At 40.7% G+C, this 17,951-nt stretch overlaps 1 long non-coding RNA gene across 1 annotated transcript; it reads left to right on the forward strand.

Annotated features, from left to right (window-relative positions):
* Window positions 1-1,237: 1,237 nt before the first annotated feature.
* On the forward strand, window positions 1,238-17,334 carry LOC110499596 (uncharacterized). The gene is made up of 3 exons (XR_005037978.2): window positions 1,238-1,331; window positions 16,383-16,543; window positions 16,933-17,334. It is a non-coding gene; the product is annotated as an uncharacterized LOC110499596 (long non-coding RNA).
* Window positions 17,335-17,951: the final 617 nt, after the last annotated feature.

A 17,951-nucleotide genomic window follows, 5' to 3' on the forward strand; every position in this document is an offset into this window, starting at 1 on the left:
GATTCTGCCAGGGCGAATCAGCCAATCTCGCGCTGTAAACAGTTTACTCCAGCTCCCATCCCACTGATGTCATTGTGCCACTGCTCGTCTTGCCATGCTCCCAATTGCTCAGCAGCCGGAGGAGACGCAGAGAGAATGTGTTCTCTGTTTTGCTGTGCTATTTCCTATCCTTTTCTTCAAACACGGTTCTCTCGCTCTCTTTCTCACACTCTTTCTGTTTTTCTATTTCTTTCTCTCTCTCTTGACAATTGTACCTGCCTCTCTCTCTCTCTCTACAACCCTATCTACCTCTCTCTCTCTCTGCCTCTCTCTATCTACCCCTCTTTCTTTCTCTCTCTTTCTATTTCTTTCTGTTGTAGAGAGAGAGGCAGATATATTATATATATATATATATATATATATATCTCTACAACCCTATCTACCTCTCTCTCTCTCTCTCTCTCTCTCTTTTACAACCCTATCTACCTCTCTCTCTCTCAATTGACAATTCTACCTGCCTCTCTCTCTCTCTACAATCCTATCTACCTCTCTCTCTCTGCCTCTCGCTATCTACCTCTCTTTCTCTCTTTCTATTTCTTTCTCTCTCTGCAATTCTACCTGCCTCTCCCTCTCTCTCTCTGCCTCGCTCTCTCTCTCTACAACCCTATCTACCTCTCTCTCTCTCTCTCTACATTGATATATATATATATATATATCTGCCTCTCTCTCTCTACAACCCTGTCTACCCCTCCCCCTCTCTCTCTCTCTCTCTCTCTCTCTCTCTCTCTCTCTCTCTCTCTCTCTCTCTCTCTCTCTATCTCTCTCTCCTCTCTCTCAATTCAATTCAATTCAAGGGGCTTTATTGGCATGGGAAACGTGTTAACATTACCAAAGCAAGTGAGGTAGATAATATATAAAGTGAAATAAACAATAAAAATGTACCTCTCTCTCTATCTGGCTCTTTCTCAATCCCTGCAACTCTATCTGCCACTCTCTCTCTTTCGCTCTATCTACCTGCCTCTCTCTCTCTCTCTCTCACTCTGCAACCCTTTCTACCTCTCTCTCTCTCTCTCTCGCTCTCTCTCTGACTCTCTATCTACCTCTCTTTCTATTTCTTTCTCTCTCTGCAATTCTACCTGCCTCTCTCTCTCTCTCTCTCACTCTCTCTCTCTTTCTCTCTCTGTCCCGCTCTATCTACCTCTCTTTCTATTTCTTTCTCTCTCTGCAATTCTACCTACCTCTCTCTCTCTCTCTCTCTGCCTCTCTCTCTCTATATGCCTCTCTGTCTCTGCAACTCTATCTCCCTCTCCCTCTCTCTCTCACTCTAAAGGAGAGGACACTACCTTAGACTGGTAAGTGAAATACGAGTCTTTATATTTATATTATCTTATAGTGCAAATCCGAACAAATCCAGTTGTTTCAATGGTTGGATGGTATTCATTTGAGAGATTTATTAAAATATTTTCTTTGGTTGCTATATATTTATATACAGTTGAAGTCGGAAGTTAACATACACTTAGGTTGGAATCATTAAAACTAGTTTTTCATACACTCCATACATTTCTTGTTAACAAACTATAGTTTTGGCAAGTTGGTTAGGATATCTACTTTGTGCATGAAACAAGTAATTTTTCCAACAATTGTTTACAGACAGACTATTTCACTTATCATTCACTGTATCACAATTCTAGTGGGTCAGACGTTTACATACACTAAGTTGACTGTGCCTTTAAACAGCTTGGAAAATTCCAGAAAATAATGTAATGGCTTTAGAAGCTTCTAATTGACATAATTTCAGTCAATTGGAAGTGTACCTATGGATGTATATCAAGACCTACTTTCAAACTCAGTGCCTCCTTGCTGGACATCATGGGAAAATCAAAATAAATCAGCCAAGACCTCAGAAAAAGAATTGCAGACCTCCACAAGTCTGGTTCATCCTTGGGAGCAATTTCCAAACACCTGAAGGTACCACGTTCATCTATAAAAACAATAGTACGCAAGTATAAACACCATGGACCACGCAGCCATCATACCGCAAAGGAAGGAGACTCGTTCTGTCTCCTGGAGATAAACGTACTTTGGTGCGAAAAGTGCAAATCAATCCCAGAACAACAGCAAAGGACCTTGTGAAGATCCTGCAGGAAACAGGTACAAAGTATCTATATCCACAGTAAAATGAGTCCTATATTGACATAACCTGAAACGACGCTCAGCAAGGAAGAAGCCACTGCTCCAAAACCGCCATAAAAACGCCAGACTACGGTTTGCAACTGCATATGGCGACAAAGATCATACTTTTTTGAGAAATGTTCTCTGGTCTGATGAAACAAAAATACAGGTGTTTGGCAATAATGACCATCGTTACATTTGGAGGAAAAAGGGGGAGGCTTGCAAGCCGAAGAACACCATCCCAACCGTGAAGCATGGGGTTGGCAGCATCATGTTGTGGGGCTGCTTTGCTGCAGGAGGGACTGGTGCATTTCAAAAAGTAGATGGCATCATGAAGATGGAAATTATGTGGATATATTGAAGCAACATCTCAAGACATCAGTCAGGAAGTTAAATCTTGTCACGAATGGGTCTTCCAAATGGACAATGACCCCAAGCATACTTCCAAAGTTGTGGCAAAGTGGCTTAAGGACAAGAAAGTCAAGTTATTGGAGTGGCCATCACAAAGCCCTGACCTCAATCCATTAGAAAGTTTGTGGGCAGAACTGAAAAAGTGTGTGCGAGCAAGGAGGCCTAGAATCTTGACTCAGTTACACCAGCTCTGTCAGGAGGAATGGGCTAAAATTCATCCAACTTGTTGTGGGAAGCTTGTGGAAGGCTACCCAAAACGTTTGACCCAAGTTAAACAGTTTAAAGGCAATGCTACCAACCACTAATTGAGTGTATGTAAACTTCTGACCCATTGGGGTCAATGTGATGAAATAAATAAAAGCTGAAATAAATCAGTCGCTCTACTACTATTCTGACATTTCAAATTTTTTAAATAAAGTGGTGATCCTAACTGACCTAAGACGGGGAATTTTTATTCTGATTAAATGTCAGTAATTGTGAAAAACTGACTTTAAATGTGTTTGGCTAAGGTTTTGCTATGTAAACTTCCGACTTCAACTATATATATAATTATATTGAATAGCTAATGAAATATGTCTATGAATAGCAAACAATGCACTTTAAAGACACAATATGTCAAAGTCAACATACGATACACATTGGGCTGCTGACTGGTGCAGTGGTCTAACACACTGCAGTACCTGGTTCGAATCCAGGCTGCATCACAGCTGGCCGTTTTATAATTTTTATTTTTTTAACTTTGTGTGTAGTTTGTGGTGGCTGCTAACATTGGATCAGTGTTGGCTGCTAACTTGGCCCTTATCTTAAGTATTTCACTTCTGTGTTTGGAGACATTGGATCAGCATTCTTGTCGCATCTCCCGTTAGTAAATTTTATGTAGGGAAGCTAATGATCCATAATGATTGACATTCCTGGGAGTGCGTAAACGTTTATTTTTTATTAGAATAGCATTTTTATATGTTTTCTATAGTTATGTTCTTGAAAATGTATCAATTTACCAATTCGGCCACTTGGAGGCACTTGGGCAAATCGTGAAGGACACCTGGGTGACTTCATACTAAATGTCATGGAGCTTGCTAATTCTTGAAGTTATCGGTCTTAAACTTTGCACATACACTGTTGCCCTCTTGTGGACATCATTTAAATTACATCCAGCTTCCTAGCTGAATGTGTGGCTTTTCTCTTGCATTTCAAAGATGACGTTACAAAAAAAACAGCTATAATGTGTTATATTCTCCTACATTCATTTCACATTTCCACAAACTTTTAAAGAGGTTCCTTTCAAATGGTATCAAGAATATGCATATCCTTGTTTCAATGCCTGAGCTACAGGCAGTTAGATTTGGGTATGTCATTTTAGGCAAAAATGTACTATCTTTTTGTTTTCTCATGATTTGGTTGATTCTAATTGTGTTTCTTTCCTGGGGCTCTGTTTATGTTTGTGAACTGAGCCCCAGGAACAGCTTGCTTAGGGGACTATTCTACAGGTTCATCTCTCTGTAGGTGATGGATTTGTTATGGAAGGTTTGGAAATCGCTTCATTTTTGCTGGTTGTAGAATTTAACATCTCTTTTCTGTATTTAGATAATTAGCGAGTATCGTCCTAATTCTGCTCTGCTTGCATTATTTGGTGTTTTATTTTTTACACGGAAAACTTTTTCATGGAATTGTGCATGCAGAGTCTCAATTTGGTGTTTGTCCTACAACAATAAAGGTCAATGGGTTCTATAACCGATTCAAGTATTTTTTGCCAGATTTTAGTTGGTATGTCGAATTTTATCTTCCCTTTGATGGTGTAGAAGACCCTTCTTGCCTTGTCTCTCAGATCGTTCATAGCTTTGCGGAAGTTACCTGTGGTGCTGATGTTTAGGCTGAGTTATATTTTTTTGTGTGCTCTAGGGCAACGGTGTCTAGATGGAATTTGTATTTGTGGTCCTGGCAACTGGACCTTTTTTGGAACACCATTATTTTTGTCTTACTGAGATTTACTGTCATGGCCCAGGTCTAGGTGATCAAGGCAGAAGATCTAGGTGCTGCTGTAGGCCCTCCTTGGTTGGGGACAGAAGCACCAAATCATCAGCAAACAGTAGACCTTTGACTTTAGATTCTAGTAGGGTGAGGTCGGGTGCTGCAGACTGTTCTAGTGCCCTCGTCGATTTGTTTATTTATATGTTGAAGATGGGTGGGGCTCAAGCTGCATCCCTGTCTCACCCCATGTGGAAAGATATGTGTTTTTTGCCAATTTTAACTGCGCACTTGTTTGTGTACATGGATTGCATAATGTCGTATGGTTGCCAACTTGAGTCAAAAGCTTTTTTTAAATCATCAAAGCATAAGAAGACTTTGCCTTTGTTTTGGGTTGTTTGTTTGTCAATTAGGGTGTGCAAGGTGAATACTTAGTCTGTTGTACGGTCAGTTTGTAAAAAGCCAATTTGACATTTTCTCAGTTCATTGTTTTCACTGACAAAATGTACAAGTCTGCTGTTAATGATAATGCAGAGATTTTCCAAAGTTTGCTGCTAATGCATATCACACGGTAGTTATTCGGGTCAAATTGTGACTGACCGGCTCACTTTAGTCTTATGTAGCAAAATTTGAAATTTGTGTTTTTGACATTTGATAAAAGTACAGTACTCAGAGCTAGAAAATTGTATATCATATCAACAGTTGGGAAAGTTGGGAAAGTAATTCTGCTTTGAAAGTTGATAAACTTGTAACCCCACTTTTGAGAAAATAGACCTTGAATGTTTTGGTAAACCTACTGGAGAGCTCTTCTTTGTCTACACCCATTCAGCATGGTTCACACCCTCTTAAGCCTTAGCCCCGCCCATCTCTTTAAGGATTCACACATGAGGCCATGTACTAAACAACCAACGATTTGAAGACTAAAGGCTGGTTTATACTACGCCTATAGACAGTTGTCGCAGTGACATCATGAACATTGTATTCTCGTCCGACAACAAACTTGTGATTGTATTTATGAAAAAGTATGAACACAAAACTACAGGCTGCATGACATCAGCAGCCTGGTGGTCCATAATAGCATGACTAATGTATTTAACACAAATAAACCCACCCATTTTAAATGAATTTAGTATAGGTCAATCTAGCAAACCAGGCAACTAAAATAAACTTCCTAAAAAATGTTTTGGTTAGTTTCTAGCTTGTTAGCTAGCTAGCTAATTAATGTTAAGTGTAATATTTGAAGGTGTTTTATACAACAGGCCTCTGTGTGTTCTCTTTTCGACTCAATCTGCATATTTGCAATCAAACGCCCAAATTATCAGAGCTGCAGGAGTTGTGAACCGTTTTGGTTAGTTGTGTCTACTGGGGGCATATTTGGGAGGGAATGCTGTCACCTCCAGGTAGGTGTTTGTTCCACTGTGTGCTAAGATTGCCAGGTTCTTGTCAAGTTCTAGCAATTAGGTTTCCCAGACATGTCCCTGGGCCTTGAAATGGTTGATCTCCCCGTCTAAGATGGAGAAGCTGTCATCGTATAGGGAATTTATTGGGGGGATGTACTGTGCATTCGGAAAATATTCAGACCCCATGACTTTTTCTACATTTCGTTATGTTACATCATTATTCTGAAATATATTACATTGTTTTTTCCCCTCTTCAATCTATATGCAATACCAAGTAATAACAAAGCAAAAAAAGGTTTTTAGAAATGATTATACATTTATTAAAAATAAAAACTGAAATATTACATTTACAGCCTTGAGTCTTCTTGGATATGGCACACCTACCTGTATGTGGAGAGTTTCTCCCATTATTTTCTGCAGATCCTCTCAAGCTCTGTCAGGTTGGATGGGGAGTGTCGCAGCAAAGCTATTTTCAGGTCTCTCCTGAGATGTTTGATTGGGTTCAAGTCCGGGCTCTTGCTGGGACACTCAAGGACATACAGAAACTTGTCCCGAAGCCACTCCTGCGTTGTCTTGGCTGTGTGCTCAGGGTCATAGTCCTGTTGGAAGGTGAACCTTCACCCTAGTCTGAGGTTTGAGTGGTCTGGAGCAGGTTTTCGTCAAGGATCTCGCTGTACTTTACGCCGTTCATCTTTCCCTCGATCCTGACTAGTCTCCCAGTCCCTTCCACTGAAAAACATCCCCACAGCTTGATGCTGCCACCACCTACAAGCATTTCGCAACACTCGCAATAACGTCTGCTAACCATCACCATGTGTATGTGATGAATAAAATTAGATTTGATTTTGATTTGATTTGACCATGCTTCACCGTAGGGATGATGCCAGGTTTCCTCCAGATGTGTCGCTTGGCATTCAGGCCAAAGAGATCAATCTTGGTTTAATCAGCTCAAATAATCTTGTTTCTCATGATCTGAGAGTCCTTTGGGTCCTTTTGGAGAACTTGAAGCAGGCTGTCATGTGCCTTTTACTGAGGAGTGACATCCGTCTGGCCACTACCATAAAGGCCTGATTGGCGGAGTGCTGCAGAGACTGTAGTCCTTCTGGAAGGTTCTCCCTTCTCCACAGAGGAACTCAGGACCTCTGTCAGAGTCACCATTGGGTTGTTGGTCACCTCCCTGACCAAGGCCCTTCTCACCCGATTACTCAGTTTGGCCGGGCAGCCAGCTCTATCTAGGAAGAGTCTTAGTGGTTCTTCCATTTAAGAATGATGGAGGCCACTGTTTTCTTGTGGACCTTCAATGTTACATACATTTTTTGGTACCCTTCCCCAGATCTGTGCCTCGACACGATCCTGTCTCTGAGCTCTGCGGACATTTCCTTTGACCTCATGGCTTGGTTTTTGCTTTGTCATGCACTGTCAACTGTGGGATATTATATAGACAGGTGTGTGCCTTTCTAAATCATGTTCAATCAATTGAATTTACCACAGTTGGACTCCAATCCAGTTGTATAAACGTCTGAAGGATGATAAATGGAAACAGCATGCACCTGATCTCAATTTCGAGTCTCATATCAAAGGGTCTGAATACTTATGTAAGCGGTATTTATTTTTTTATTTTTTTTATACATTTGCAAAAAATTCTAAAAACCTGTTTTCTCTTTGTCATTATGTGGTATTGTGTGTAGATTGATAAGAAAAAAACATATTTAATACATTTTAGACTAAGGCTGTAAAGTAACAAAATGTGGAAAAGGTAAAGGTGTCTGAATACTTTCCAAATGAAAAGCTTTGTGTTCCATAGTGTCTTGTGTTGTTTTTGTGTGGTTTAGGCCTGGACCATTACAGTCAGTGTGAGCAGAGCATGTTAATTAAGCTTCTCATACCTCTTAGGTCACAGGATGGGGCTTGGTTGGGTGTATTAGTGGGGGTTGGGCCTGTTGCTCTGCCACGGCCTGGGCATACAGTAGTAGTCAACAGTTTGGACACACCTACTCATTCAAGGGTTTTTCTTTATTTTTTACTATTTTCTACATTGTGGAATAATAGTGAAGACATCAAAACTATGAAATAACACATATGGAATCAAGTAGTAACCAAAAAAAAGAGTTAAACAAATCAACATGTATTTTATATTTGAGATTATTCAAAGTTACCACCCTTGATGACAGCTTTGCACACTCTTGTAGAAAATAGTACAATTAAAGAAAAACCCTTGAATGAGTAGGTGTGTCCAAACCTTTGACTGGTATTGTACGTAGCAGACACTTTCATCCAAAGTGACAACATTCCACATATTTTGGCATGTGAACCCAGTGGGAATCAAACCCACAACTCTGGTCTTGCTGGTGCCATGCCTAACTGAGTCACGTTTAGGACCTCCACAATAGATCGGTACAATGCTGTACAATACAATACACGATTACAATGCAGGTGGAAGATGTATGATTTCCATCTCCATGAACTCCTGAGTGGTGCAGCGGTCTAAGGCACTGCATCTCATTGCTAGAGGAGTTTTTACAGACCCTGGTTCAATTCCAGGCTGTATCACAGTTGCACAGTTGTCCCAGCGTGGTCCAGGTTAGGGTTTGACCGGGGTAGGTCGTCATTGTAAATATGACTTGCGTAGTTAAATAAAGGTCCAATTAAAAATCGTTTAAAAAATGAGCATTCCACCCTCCTTCAGGCCATGGATCAGACCTATGTCGGGCTTGGATTCGCCATGCCAAAACGTTTTTCCCCAGGTGCATGAACAATTAACATATTTACTGCTATTTTGATGAGAACCTATGGCGAAATGCTCAAGACAGGCTTGATGCAAAATATTGCTGCTAAACATTATGTTTCTTTGATTTATTTCATTTGATTACATGATGAAAGATGTTTCCAATGATCACACTTTTGATCACACATGGGATATAAATTATGGAAATGTGATGTTTAGTCAATTTGAATAGGTAGTGCAAGTGTTGAATTGGCATTTGACAGCATTTATGCAAGATAATTATTTTAATCGACTTACAGATGTATATGAATTGTTTACAAGAAATCTTATTCTATACTAAGCTAAACTGTGCTTACAAAAACATGTTATTCCAGTAGATGAATCATCCTGTTTTCCCCTAGCGGAACTCGCAAGGCTACACTTACCCCTTCAATGCCGGCAACACATAGAAATCCTTGGTTCTGTCCCGAATAGCACAATATTCATTATATAGTGCACTACTTTTGACCACAGGGCTCTGGTAAAAAGTAGTGCCTCATGTAGGGAATAAGGTGCAATTTGGGACACAGACCTTGCTTCAATGCTATTCAAATTCCTCCCTGCAATAAACAACAAAGCTGCTCGTGTCCATACACTGTCAGCAATCACAGAACCTGAGTCATGCATGGTTGGAAAAACACGCACTTAACTGTTTCTACTGAGAAAAGTGTTCTGCAAAATAACAGCATTATTTCTACCATTTCACTCAAGTAATTGTCAAGTAATTGTCTCTGCCCATCATACAGATTGTAATAATTGTCATAAGCCATCACAGAAATGGACCAATTGTCAAGTGTTATAACTCAATTCAAATGGTTAATTCATTTTCAAACCATTTACTATGTGAAAATGACACCCCTGCTCCAATGACAAAAATAGACTATTTCATCATCAGATCAGATCCTGGAACACAGGCTAAGAAGAGGGGAGGTTTTGTGACTGTGTGTGTTTCCTTCTGTGTACATTAATCATGATTAGCCAGGGAGTGAACCGAGTCCTGCAGCACCACATTGTTTGAGATGTCTGGGAGGGTAGGAGGAGCAGGAGCTGAGGGAGGAGGGTGAGGGAGAGGGAAGTGGTGCAGAAGGAGAGGAGGAGGAGGAAGGTGGAGGAGGAGGATGTGCTAGGTGGTGAAGGAGGAGAAGAGGGTAGGGTGCCGCAGCCTCAAGTCAGATGTGTTTACTGCTGCGTCTCACACACACACACACACACACACACAAGTCACTGCAGCTCTGTCCTGTCTGCCATGCCTAACGGAGTTGTACATCTCTCAGCCAGCCAGCCAAGCAGCGACCTGTCCAGCACCCACTCTCCCCCTGCCTCCTAATGATAGCCTTCCCCTGAGGTACCAGGAGGGAATTTTTTTTTAAAGAGATTCAGGTGGAGGAAAAAAGAAGGGTGAGGATAAGAAGGAAAAAAGGAGGCTCACGCACTCTCCTGCCTCCTAATGATAGCCTTCCCCTGAGGTACCAGGATGGATTTTTTTTTTTAAAGAGATGCAGGTGGAGGAAAAAAGAAGAGTGAGGATAAGAAGGAAGAAAGGAGGCTCACACTCTTCTCTCCTGCTCCACTAATGATCGCTTCCCCCTGCGGTTCTAGGAAAAGGAGGGAGGACGGGAGGTGAGAGGAAGCGGTGGTGGTGCTGGGGGGGTGGTGGAATGTGGAGGAGTAGGGGAGGACGCAGAGGTGGATGAGGAGGAGGAGGATGTGAAGTGGGTGGAAGAGAGGAGAAGGAAGAGGTAGAAGTGGATGAGAGGATGAGCAGAGAGGAGGTAGGGTGGAGGAGGGGTGGAGGAGGAGGAGGAGGTGGTGGTAGAAAAGACGGTGGAGGAGGTGATATAGGAGGAGAAGGAGGAGGAGGTGATCTGCATCGCTTCTCGCTCACCCTCTCACACTTAAGCCCTGTTTATACCTGGTTCTAACATGCATCTTCTGTCCTGATCCTGTCCAAATGTTGATTGTGCCCACATTTTTTGAAAGGTGTAGACAATCAAAAGATACATTGTGATCAGATCATCCTGCCCAACTACGGAGTGTAGTCAGACGCATTGTGTCCGGCTATCTTACAAGTGATGACAGATCTGGACAGAGAAACCATTGAAATTTGTATTATTATGCCCTCTAAAATCATCAACAGATGGCACCATTGACTGATTACATCAATATGTGTCTTATAATAAATAAATAAATAAAACATTTAAAGAATAGCTGTGAACTAATTTGCATAAAGGAAGAGACAATGTAATCTTGTCTCTTAGTCACAATGCAGACACAGTGGACAGATAAGAGAAACATTTTAATACCATTTCTGAAAATGTGGGCACAATCAGAATGTGGAAAAGATCAGGAAAAAAGACCCATGTTTACACCAGGTATAAACAGGGCTAGAATGTCTGACACCTTTCTGCTGTCTCTTACGATGTGGATCCTCTCGAAAAATGTAGGCGCTTCATCGGTAATGACATCAGTGTCGTTGAATCACATACTTGTGGTATTTCATGCTTGAAACAATTAATATATATTCATGCTTGTTATTTTCGTTAATTAGGAGGTAGAAACATTATAAACTGTGCATTGGACAAAAAACTGTGTTATTCAAGGGGAATTGATAGTGTTTTAGCAACATTAAATCTTAATCAAATCTGTTCATATACACCCCCAGGAAGAATATGACACCTTTTTTCTGACAAGCGAGCACCTAGATATGGTCATTTTCACGTTTTCATATGACATTATAGTAAGACATTTGTCAAGATTCTATAGCATCGGAAAGCCGGTGTGTGTTTGTTTTCAGCAAACTTAACGTGTAAATAGTTGTATGAACAAAACAAGAATCAACAACTGAGACATAAACTGAACCAGTTCCACAGACATGTGACTTATAGAAATTGAATAATGTGTCCCTGAGCAAAGGGTCAAAATCAAAAGTAACAGTCAGTATGCAGATGCAGATGCAGATGCAGTGCATCTCCTCCTCATGGACTGCACCAGATTTGCCAGTTCTTGCTGTGAGATGTTACCCCACTCTTCCACCAAGGCACCTGCAAGTTCCCAGACATTTCTGGGGGGAATGGCCCGAATGGCCCTAGCCCTCACCCTCCGATCCAACAGGTCCCAGACGTGCTCAATGGGATTGAGATCCGGGCTCATCGCTGCCATGTTGCAGGAAATCACACACAGAATGAGCAATATGGCTGGTAGCATTGTCATGCTGGAGGGTCATGTCAGGATGAGCCTGCAGGAAGGGTACCACATGAGGGAGGAGGATGTCTTCCCTGTAACGCACAGTGTTGAGATTGCCTGTAATGACAACAAGCTCAGTCCGATGATGCTGTCACACACCGCCCCAGACCATGATGGACCCTATACCTCCAAATTGATCCCGCTCCATAGTACAGGCCTTGGTGTAATGCTCATTCCTTTGACGATAAACGTGAATCCAACCATCCGACAAAACCATGACTCGTCAGTGAAGAGCACTTTTTGCCAGTCCTGTCTGGTCCAGCGACGGTGGGTTTGTGCCCATAGGCGACGTTGTTGCTGGTGATGTCTGTTGAGGACCTGCCTACAACAGGCCTACAAGCCCTAAGTCCAGCCTCTCTCAGCCTATTGTGGATAGTCTGAGCACTGATGGAGGGATTGTGCATTCCTGGTGTAACTCGGGCAGTTGTTATTTCCATCCTGTACCTGTCCCACAGGTGTGATGTTTGGATGTACCGATCCTATGCAGGTGTTGTTACATGTGGTCTGCCACTGCGAGGACAATCAGCTGTCCGTCCTGTCTACCTGTAGCGCTGTCTTAGGCGTCTCACAGTACGGCCATTGCAATTTATTGCCCTGGCCACATCATGCCTCCTTGCAGCATTTCTAAGGCACATTCACGTAGATGAGCAGGGACCCTGGGCATCTTTCTATTGGTGTTTTTCAGAGTCTGTAGAAAGGCCTCTTTAGTGTACTAAGTTTTCCCAACTGTGACCTTAATTGCCTACCCTCTGTAAGCTGTTAGTGTCTTAATTCTTATGGCTTAGATCCCGCTAACGGGATCGATATGACAACAGCCAGTGAAAGTGCAGTGCGCCAAATTCAAAACAACAGAAATCTCATAATTCAAATTCCTCAAACATACAAGTATTTTCAAACCATTTTAAAGATAAACTTGTTGTTAATCCCACCACAGTGTCCGATTTCAAAAAGGCTTTACGACGAAAGCACACCAAACGATTATGTTAGGTCTGCACCTAGTTACAGAAAAACACAGCCATATTTCCAGCCAAAGAGAGGAGTCACAAAAAGCAGAAATAGAGAGTGAATGAATCACTAACCTTTGATGATCTTCATCAGATGACACTCATAGGACTTCATGTTACACAATACATGTATGTTTTGTTCGATAAAGTTCATATTTATATCCAAAAATCTCAGTTTACATTGGCGCGTTACGTTCAGTAATGTTTTGCTTCCAAAACATCCAGTGATTTTGTAGAGAGCCACATCAATTTACAGAAATACTCATCATATAGGTTGATGAAAATACAAGTGTTATGCATGGAACTTTTTGATAAACTTCTCCTCAATGCAACCTCTGTGTCAGATTTCAAAAAAGCTTTACCGAAAAAGCACACCATGCAATAATCTGAGTACAGCGCTCAGAGACCAAAACAACCATACAGATACCCGCCATGTTGTGGAGTCAAAAGAAGTCAGAAATAGCATTATAAATATTCACTTTCCTTTGATGATCTTCATCAGAATGCACTCCCAGTAATCCCAGATCCACAATAAATGTTTAATTTGTTCGATAAAGTCCATCACCAAATACCTCCTTTTTGTTCGCGTGTTTAGTACACAATCCAATCTCACAACGCGCGGGCAAGTCCAAGCGAAAGTTCAGACAAAAAGTCCCGTTACAGTTCGTAGAAACAATTCAAACGAAGTACAAAATCAATCTTTAGAATGTTTTTATCACAAATATTCAATAATGTTTCAAGGGGAGAATTCCTTTGTCTGTAGAAATGCAATGAAACAGAGCTAACTATCATGTGAGCACACGTGATCAGCTCATGGCACTCTGGCAGACCTCTGACTCATTCAGCTCTCATTCCCCGCTCCTTCACAGTAGAAGCATCAAACAAGGTTTTAAAGACTGGTGACATCTAGTGGAAGCCTTAGGAAGTGCAATATGACTCCATAGACACTCTATATTCAATAGGCAATGACTTGAAAAACTACAAACCTCACTTCCTGGTTGGATTTTATCTCAGGTTTTTGCCGCCAAATATGAGTTATGCTATACTCACAGACATCATTCAAACAGTTTTAGAAATTCAGAGTGTTTTCTATCCAAATCTACTAATGCTATGCATATATTAGTAACTGGGCCTGAGTAGCAGGCAGTTTACTCTGGGCACCTTATTCACCCAAGCTACTCAATACTGCCCCCAGCCATAAGAAGTTTTAATGACCATTCCACAGGTGCATGTTCATTAATTGTTTATGGTTCATTGAACAAGCATGGGAAACAGTGTTTAAACCGTTTACAATGAAGTTATTTTGATTTTTACGAATTATCTTTGAAAGACAGGGTCTTTTATTGCTGAGTTTGTATATACAGTACCAGTCAAAAGTTTGAAAAACTTACTCATTCAAGGGTTGTTCTTTATTTGTACTATTTTCTACATTGTAGAATAATAGTGAAGACATCAAAACTATGAAATAACAGATATGGATTTATGTAGTAACCAAAAAAGTGTTAAACAAATCACAATATAATTTATAATTTGAATCTTAAAAGTAGCCACCATTTGCCTTGATGACAGCTTTGCACACTCTTTGCATTCTCTCATCCAGCTTCATGAGGAATGATTTTCTTTCACTCTGTTGCCAAAATCATCCCAAACCATCTCAATTGGGTTGATGTCGGTAAATGTGGAGGCCAGGTCATCTGATGCAACACTCTTCTTGGTCAAATAGCTCTTACACAGCCTGGAGGTGTGTTTTGGGTAATTGTCCTGTTGAAAAACAAATGATAGTCCCACTAAGCGCAAACCAGATGGGATGGCTTAACGCTGCAGAATGCTGTGGTAGCCAAGCTGGTTGAGTGTGCCTTGAATTCTAATTAAATCATTGACCGTGTCAACAGCAAAGCACCCCAACACCATCACACCTCTTCCTCCATTCTTCATAGTGGGAACCACACATGCGGAGATCATCTGTTCACCTACTCTCTATCTCACAAAGACACAGCGGTTGGAAATAAAAATCTCACATTTGGACTCATCAGACCAAAGGACAGATTTCCACTGCTCTATTGTCCATTGCTTGTGTTTCTTGGCCCAAGCAAGTCTCTTCTTCACAATGATGTCCTTTAATAGTGGTTTCTTTGCAGCAATTCAACCATGAAGGCCTGATTCACGCAGTCTTGCAGTTAATGTTGAGATGTGTCTGTTACTTTGGGCTGCAATCTGAGGCTGGTAACTCTAATGAACATATCCTCTGCAGGAGAGGTAACTCTGGTTTCTCCTTTTTCTGTGGCAGTCCTCATGAGAAACATTTTCATTATAACGCTTGATGGTTTTTGCAACTGCACTTGAAGAAATGTTCAAAGTTCTTGAAATTTTCCGCATTGACTGATCTTCATGTCTTCAAGTAATGACGGACTGTCGTTTCTCTTTGCTTATTTGTTATATTTGTTCTTGCTATAATATGAACTTGGTATTTACCAAGTAGGGCTATCTTCTGTATTCCATCCCTACCTTGTCACAACACAACTGATTGGCTCAAACGCATTAAGAAGGAAGGAAATTCCACAAACTAACTTTTAACAAGGCACATTAATTGGAAGCATTCATGAAGCTGGTTGAGAGAATGCCAAGAGTGTGCAACGCTGTCATCAAGGCAAATGGTGGCTTCTTTGAAGAACTCAAAATCTAAAATTAATTTTGATGTGTTTTACACTTTTTTGGTTACTACATGATTCCATATGTGTTGGAGTTGTGATGCCTTCGCTAGTATTCCTTAATGTCTAAACCTTTGACTTGTACTGTAATGTAATGTACTGTGTATATATATATATATATATATATATATATATATATATATATACACATATATATATATATATATATATACACTACCAATATACAGTAACAGTCAAAGTTTTCTACATTGTAGAATATATATATATTTCCTGAGCTTTCTTATATCTCCTAGATATAGGACAAACACTTCAAAACCTTATTCCTGTGTTTTTTACCATTTATGAATGTGCTATTCAACATGTTCCTATGGGCTGTAGTTGTAAAGGCCAAATTCAATATTTGATTAATATTTTTTAAATATATTTGTTTGATACCTAAAGCGGTCTTAAAATTGCAAATCAAATAGCTAAATGATCCATGCTATGACCTTCTTAAATCAATTCCATATCAGCTTAGAAGGAAGTAATTGAAGTGAAAGAGAAAGGAAATAGAGCACACACACAGTGACTCTGAGACCCTTGAGTGTTCCAGGTCGTCTGCAATGCCTGCTTTTTCTCTCACCACTCGGCTGCACAGCCCCAGGCTTTACTGAAAACACTTGTGATAGTCTCCCTGTTATGTCTATTGATTTCTATGTCTCTCTCTCTCATACTACTTTTTCTTCTGCTACCACTTTCTTCTCTTTGTTATCCTTTCCCTTTCTCTGTTTTCAAGTGTATGTGTATGCGTGCATGTGTGTGTGTGTACCCTTTTGTGCTAAAATAAAGGTGGCATCTGTGGTTCTGATGCCATGTCCCTCTGACTGCGTGGTGGTGAGGAGCACAGTCACCTTGGCTTGGAGTTGGCGGCAGTTGCATATCAGTCGGTCATCAGGGGTGAGTGTGTTGAATTTTAAGTTTCCTCCTCTTGCTTGCTAAATAAATACAATTTCAAATGAAATTTCGTCTGGTACAGGGAGGATCTTTTAACTGGTCCAGGATATCAGCTGGCCCAGTTATCAGGAGTATGGTGCACATTTTAGGACACCCTCAAGAGACTTAATTTGATACGTGGTCAAGGTAAACCAATAGTGTGGTCCTGGAAGAATTAATTCACACCAAAATGGATATATTTGGTAATTTGCAGTACCGTACTGTAGACACTAGCTAAACAAGCATTAACAACAATGCAAACCCTCAGAAGACTTGGAAACCATTGGGGAGATTGCATGTCTTCATATAAAGTTTTTCGTCTGACTCGTGAATGTGACTTTGTTTTGTTTCAGCCAGCTGTTCTTCAGGCCTCCCATGCTCCCCTGGTTGTTCCACCCATCTGCCCCCCTGAAGGGGAACATCCACGGCTTCTTTAAAAACACACAAATACACAACAACTAAGTAAACACCATCTGAGAGAATACCTGATTGGCTCCCTTGGCATTTTGAGCTGCTTTATTTGATTGGCTGCTTATTACATTTTGGTATACAGTAAAATATTGTTTATTGTTGTGTAAATGTACCTAAATGTACCTAAAGATGTAAACTAATTATCGAAATGCTATTGTAGGTACAATCTTTAATGCTGTAAAAACAATTATGATATATACCCATTGATTTTTGGAAGAATATAACTTAGAAATGCCTTGCAAGGGGCTGCCTTTGGCTGAAAAACAAATTACAGATAGTGCCTTTAATGTTGTGTCAAACTCCTCATTCTTTCACAGTTTTTTTTGTCACATTGTCTGGTTAGGAGCAGCAGACATGCTGTGGGAGCATGGGAGACCTGTATCCCTTGCAATATATACTATATTCTTCACTTCCATGAATATTAATGGATTTGTGGCTTCGAAGAATTCCTCCAGTACTGCACATGGCATTAATATGTGCAGTGACATGTAATCCATACAGCCAGGTCACCTGTAATATAAACTAGTATTTGACATCCATCCCTGTTTGAGGGCGTCGGGAGATAAAATGGAAACCGGTCACTAGGGGCTACAGTGAGCGCTGCTACTTTTCACGTAAGCATCTGCCTCTGGTGCCAAAGGTTGAACGTTCGAATCCAGTGATAGAAAATGTTTTTGGAGATTTTTGTTTTAAGCCTATACCAAACCCTTACCTTAACCATTCCGAGTTCATGCCTAAACTTAACCCTATCTTTAAAAATTCTGAGGTAATGCCTAAACTTAACCTTAAACACTTTGACATTTTACATTTGTAAGGGGTTAAATGGAGATTATTGAGACCCATTCAGATTCACTGTGAGGGGTTAAACAGAGATTATTGAGACCCATTCAGATTCACTGTG

Source organism: Oncorhynchus mykiss, chromosome 20 (assembly GCF_057628025.1).
Source record: "Oncorhynchus mykiss isolate SJ-2025 chromosome 20, ASM5762802v1, whole genome shotgun sequence".
Taxonomy (NCBI): domain Eukaryota; kingdom Metazoa; phylum Chordata; class Actinopteri; order Salmoniformes; family Salmonidae; genus Oncorhynchus; species Oncorhynchus mykiss.